Below are 6,536 nucleotides of genomic sequence, written 5' to 3'. Positions count from 1 at the left end.
CCCAGTTTAATTCTCCTGTGTAATGTGAACACGGGAGGAAGCAGTGTGTGCATGTTTTACTTTATCTATGACCACAGCATTTCATTGATGGCAGTGGTCACTGATCACAGGCACTTAGATTGGTGAATGGGAATTGTGTTTCCATTCACTGATCTGTGCCCTAATGGGCGGCGACAAGAAGGCGCACGGGAGCATGCGCAGTGGCGGTGGCATCGGTAGAGGAATAGCTATGTCCCTGGGACTTCTGATGAATTCCTGCAGGACGTAGATATACTGCATGCAGTGCAGTAACTGGTTAAAGTGACACTTAAGTAAAAAAAAATGAGTTTTACTCACCTGGGGCTTTCCTCAGCCCCTGCAGCTGATCGGTGCCCTCGCCGTGTCCATCCGATCCTCCTGTCCCCGCCGGCGGCCACTTCCGGATTCGCCGTCACTGGCCATCAGGCTGGGAACGCGAGTGATTCTTCGTGTTCCCAGCCACAATATCTCCCCCTATGCTGCTATTGCGGCCTTCCTTGCCGCAAGCGATATTGTGGCTGGGAACGCGAAGAATCACTCGCGTTCCCAGCCCGATGGCCGGTGACGGCGAAACCGGAAGTGGCCGCCGGCGGGGACCAGGAGGATCGGAGGGACACGGCGAGGGCACCGATCAGCTGCAGGGGGCTGAGGAAAGCCCCAGGTGAGTAAAACTCATTTTTTTTTTTAGACTTAAAGAGAATCTGTATTGTTAAAATCGCACAAAAGTAAACATACCAGTGTGTTAGGGGACATCTCCTATTACCCTCTGTCACAATTTCGCCGCTCCCCGCCGCATTAAAAGTAGTCAAAAACAGTTTTAAAAAGTTTGTTTATAAACAAACAAAATGGCCACCAAAACAGGAAGTAGATTGATGTACAGTATGTCCACACATAGAAAATACATCCATACAAAAGCAGGCTGTATACAGCTTTCCTTTTGAATCTCAAAAGATCATTTGTGTGTTTACCTTCTGTCCCCTTCTTCTCTCATGCACTGAACATTACAGGCTTCCTGCAGACAGCTCTGCCTGTGTTTGTGTTTGTAATCCCTCAGTATGTGTCAGCCAGCTACTTTCACAGCCTAACAAAGGAGGATTTTTATCCAGCTCTCTTCTATCACTGATAAGATAGCAGAGAAGCTTCTGGCTTATGTAAATAAAACACACACTGGAGTGTGCATAGAGGAACAGACCAGCACGGAAGAGTTGGCAGCCTTCCAGACACAGGCCGACAAGTCTGACAGGGGAAAGATACATTGATTTATTACAGAGACTGTCATAGTACAAAGTGCTGCAGTGAGCCAGAACACATTAGAATAGGTTTAGGAACTTGTAGGATGGTAGAAAAAACGTTGTAATTTTTGTTACAGAGTCACTTTAAGGTTACCTTTAAAGTACAGAATGTGGATTCTATAAACTGCAACTGTAAAAGTCTGATGCAATGTTATACTTAGCTGTACAGCTGAAAATAAAAATATAAGACACTTTTCTTTGCTACTAATTTTCGATTTATTATCCGTACTACACATACAATTCATATTATCACATCATTCACTTGTTTTTATCATTGAGGTTCATACTTCCTACCAAAAATATTCAAGAATAGTGTTGGTGTTCGCATTTTGGCTATTGAAATTCAGAAACACATTCACGTGAAGCGCAACATGAAGCACAAATAAGTGAAATCCCCCTGACTGTATCAACTTGTCTGGATGCTGTAATTTTACTATTTGGCCACTAGATGCCCCTCCAGCTTAATTCATCCTGTGTAATGTGACATTGACGCCAGTGGTCATTGATCACAGGCACTTAGATCTTAAAGCGGATCCGAGATGTAAAAACTAACTATAAAGGCCCATACACACGTCGGATTTGCGCGAACGACGGGTCGTTTGAACGTTCCGTCGTTCGCACGTTTCCGCATGAAATCCGGCGTGTGTACAGACTATCGTTCGGGAGATAAGACTGGTTACCAGCAATCCGCCCGGCGGATCGTTGGTAACCAGTCTTATCTCCCGAACGATAGTCTGTACACACGCCGGATTTCATGCGGAAACGTGCGAACGACGGAACGTTCAAACGACCCGTCGTTCGCGCAAATCCGACGTGTGTATGGGACTATGGGCCTTTACAAGTAACTTGTCTATATATCTTATCTAAAGTTTAGATAGTTTACACAGCAAATAGCTGCAAACAGCTTTAATAGAAAATGATTATTTCTTCCTGTGATACAATGACAGCAGCCATGTTGTTTGTAAACATTACACAGAGGCAGGCTTATCTGTACCTTGATCACTAAGCCTGTGAAAAAAACCTAATCCCCCCTCCTCCCCTCTGCCTCTGAAATCAATGGCTAGTAACACCTCCTCCTCCTCCTGCCCAGACTGAGCTCCCATGAGCCCTTGCTACTGCCAAGGCTCTCTGTAAACCTGTGGGCGTGGTTTATTTAGTTTATAGGGAATTAGAGTGTTAAAACAAAAACAAAAAAAGGATTTGGCTTAAAGAGAACCCAAGGTGGGAATTAATTATGTTAGTGGGGCACAGAGGCCGGTTGTGCACACTAACACCAGCCTCTGTTGCCCCATGGTGTGCCTCCAGGACCCCCCTGCGCGCCGCTATCCCCTCCGCAGTGCTAGCGACACACAGCGTGTCGCCAGCACAATGTTTACCTATTCGGTGTCAGTCAGCGACGCTCCCCGCCTCATCTGTATCGGCGCTACCCGCCCGCGTCCCTTCCCTCCAATGAGCGGGAGGGAAGGGACGCGGGCGGGTAGCGCCGATACAGAGGAGGCGGGGGAGCGGCGCTAACAGACACGGCATAGGTAAACATTGTGCTGGCGACATGCTGTGTGTCGCTAGCACTGCGGAGGGGATAGCGGCGTGCCGGGGGGTCCTGGAGGCACACCATGGGGCAACAGAGGCTGGTGTTAGTGTGCACAACCAGCCTCTGTGCCCCACTAACATAATTAAATCCCACCTCGGGTTCTCTTTAAGGGAATGCCCTATAAACAATAGGAAAGGAACACAATTATGCAATGAGTAAAAATTCACCTAGATCCACTTTAAATAAGTGAACTCCCCTGTCCACTTTTCTGGGTGCTGAAGTGTGGTGACAGGCGAATTTGGGTTTTCGGATTTAAAAACCCAAATTCGAACAGCAACACTATGTTTTCTTCTCTCACCCTCAGGACCACTATCACAAACAATTATAAAATTACATATTAATGTGTATGCATATGTATGAAATTTATTTTTCTGAGAGTAAAATAAATGCACTATAAATGGTTTTTTTTTCCCAAAGTCACTGTCACTCAGAGTAGGTGGTAAAAATCTGACAGATCTTGGACTGGTCCATCTCCTCATAAGGAATTCTCGGGGTTTTCTTTATTTTCAAAAGCACTTACTGAATGGCAGTTGCTCAGTCCAGCTGCCAAATTAGTTTGCAAGAAAGTAGGCAGCCAGCATCTTTGCTACTGGGTGGGGAACATTCAATGATCACTTGGCCCCTCCTCTTTAGCTGTTATGGCTGCTACAACATAATTTTTTTTACAGCCAGGTGGCATGAAAAAGTCGCTGAGTGGGGTGAAAAAGAGAAAATTGGTGGGGTGGAAAATAACACTTAGTAGATTCAAAAATCCCTGCATATTATTAGGCAGAGATCCCCCAAACACAATCAGGCAGAATCACTCCCCCCAATCCTACACATAATCACTATCATCCCCCCTCCTAAAAGGGGTGTTTAGTAGTTAGATGTACCTGCAAAAGTATTAAGCAAACAGATGTCACTACCAACACTAATAGGTAGCCATGTAGGCCCCCTGTATTATGTAGCCAGAGGTGCCTCCAGTGTTAGGTAGCTGGAGGTATCCCTCTAGTAAAGGAATTCAGAGGTGTCCTCCGCAGTATAGGTTGTGGCCCCCTCCATTATAGATAACCGGAGGTAGTCCCCCAGTATAGGTAACCAGAGTTAGACTCCTAGCATAGGTAGCCAAAGGTGTCCTACCAGTATTGGTAGGTAGCCAAAAGGTGTGTCCACCAGTATAGGTAGCCAATGGTGGGTACATACAAAAGATGTACCAGAAAAAAATGTTGCAGGGTGATGCCGATAATGGCACCTTGCTACTAAGGTTATGTAATGTTTCAGAAATGTCCTAAAACATTAAATAACCTTTGTAATAAGATGTCATTAGCAGCATCTCTTAACCCCCTTGGCGGTATGAAAAATACCGCCAGGGGGAAGCGCAGCAGTTTTTTTTTTTAATTTTTTTTTTTTTATCATGTAGCGAGCCGAGGGCCTTCGGCGATCACCGATCAGGAAATCCCGTTCAAAGAACGTGATTTCCTGAAGGGCTTCCCCCGTCGCCATGGCGACGGGGCGGGATGACGTCACCGACGTCAGCGACGTCGGGACGTCATTGGGAGACCCGATCCACCCCTCGGCGCTGCCTGGCACTGATTGGCCAGGCAGCGCTCGGGGTCTGGGGGGGGGAGGGCCGCGCGCCGCACCGGATAGCGGCGATCGGGCGCGCGGCGGCGGCGATCGGGGTGCTGGCGCAGCTAGCAAAGTGCTAGCTGCGTCCAGCAAAAAAAAAATTAAGTAAATCGGCCCAGCAGGGCCTGAGCGGCACCCTCCGGCGGCTTACCCCGTGTCACACACGGGGTTACCGCTAAGGAGGTTAATACATTACCTGGTCCCAGCAATCCCGTTTCCTCTCCACTTCTTGTTCATTTTGGAAGAGCCCTGAAGCCAGCCAATCACCATGCAGGGACTGAAGCCACCTGCTAACTGGCTGGCTACCGAACTCATTCAAACTAACAAGGAAGTAAAGGAGACGCGTCCGTCTAGGACCAGGTAATGTATCACTTAACCCCTGCCAACTCTCATACTGAACCCTCCCTCTACCTATGCCTAAACCTAACCACTCCACCCACGCTGTCTAACTCTGGACTACCCCCCCCCTGCTGTCTAACACGGAACTACTACACCCCCGCTGCCTAACACTAACTTCTCTGACTCTATCTACTCCCTGCCGCCATAGACGGCAATATAACAAGCTGAGATTAGCGGCAAAGAGATTACATTTTGGTGCCCGATAAATAGCTGACATCTACGCCCGCTATTTATCAGGCGCCATAAATTAACCTTCTTGCCGCTAATCACAGCTTCTACTATTGCCGCCTATGGTGGCACCATTTTTATAGGTGTGCGTCCTGCACCATTTTTGTCTGCTCCCGCAAATGGTGTCCCCCAGTATAGGTAGCTAAAGCTGTCCCCAGAATAGGCAGGGAGCCAAAGGTGCCCAGTATAGATAGCCAAGGTTGTCCTCCTTGTGTAGGTAGCCAAGGTTATCTTCCCATTATAGGTAGCAAAAGGTGCCCCTCCCCTCCCATATGGACACATTTGGCTAGTAAAACTAGCCAAAGGTGTCTCCCCAATATAGGTAGCCAGATGTAGCACTCCCCCAAAATAGATAGCCAAAGATATTCCCCCAGTATAGGAAGCCACCAGTGTATATAGCCAAAGGTGTTACCCAGCAGATATAGCCAAACATTTTCAACCAATATAGGTAGTCCCTAGCACAGATAACCAAAGGTGTCCCCCCACAGTATACTATAGGTAGCCTCCAGCTTACATAGCCAAAGGTTTCCCTCCAGTACAGTAGCACCCTATGGATAGTTACTATGTGCCATGTTTAGGTCCAGTAGCTAGAGTCGACCATTCAGCCCTGCTGGCTTAAGTGTGCCCAGCTCCTTGATCCAGTATTGCTCCCTCTCTAAAAGGTTTTTCCCCTTATCCAATTTTTCAATTACCACTAGAGAGATATCATGGACTGAATGGCCAGCCATTTTGAAGTGTTGGGAAACCAACGTATCATTCTTACGTTTTAATCTCCAAAAGTGGTGAATTAACCTTTTTCCTATGGCCTGTACAGTTTGTCCTACATATTGCATCTTACATTTCTTGCAAGTGATTAGATAGATGACATAGGTTGTGGTGCAGGTGAAACTTTCAGTTATCTGGTAAACTTTGTGTGTCTTGGAGCTGGTAAACGTTGTGGTGCTCTCAATATGATTGCACACAGAGCACCTTAACTTTCCACAGAAGGTGCAGCCAGGCTGAGCTTTACAAACTGAATCCACCGAAATACATGAACGAACCATGAATTTTGCCAGATTTTCAGGCCACCTGGAATACAACAAATACGGGGTAAGACATTAGGGTATGGAAATAGCCAGAAACATTTTAGCTATTGGGCCTCAATTATGAAAAGCACTTAAAGCAAACATGATGTGAGATTAACTGATGAGATATTTTTAGTCCGAACCCTAAACAGGACATTTCTGGAATCCCTCCCCTCCTCTGCTCTCATATATTCACCTGCACTTCTGGGCTTCAGCATGTCTTTTGCAACACTTGGGACCAACAGGCACCACAAGCAAAAAGTTATATAGGAGCTTATAGTCCTGCAAGCACAGCCTGTGAGTGCTGGAGTCTTTTTCATTTTTAAATCATTAGTA

The sequence above is a fragment of the Hyperolius riggenbachi genome, chromosome 1, assembly GCF_040937935.1.
Source record: "Hyperolius riggenbachi isolate aHypRig1 chromosome 1, aHypRig1.pri, whole genome shotgun sequence".
Taxonomy (NCBI): Eukaryota; Metazoa; Chordata; class Amphibia; order Anura; family Hyperoliidae; genus Hyperolius; species Hyperolius riggenbachi.
This window is presented reverse-complemented; position numbering follows the sequence as displayed.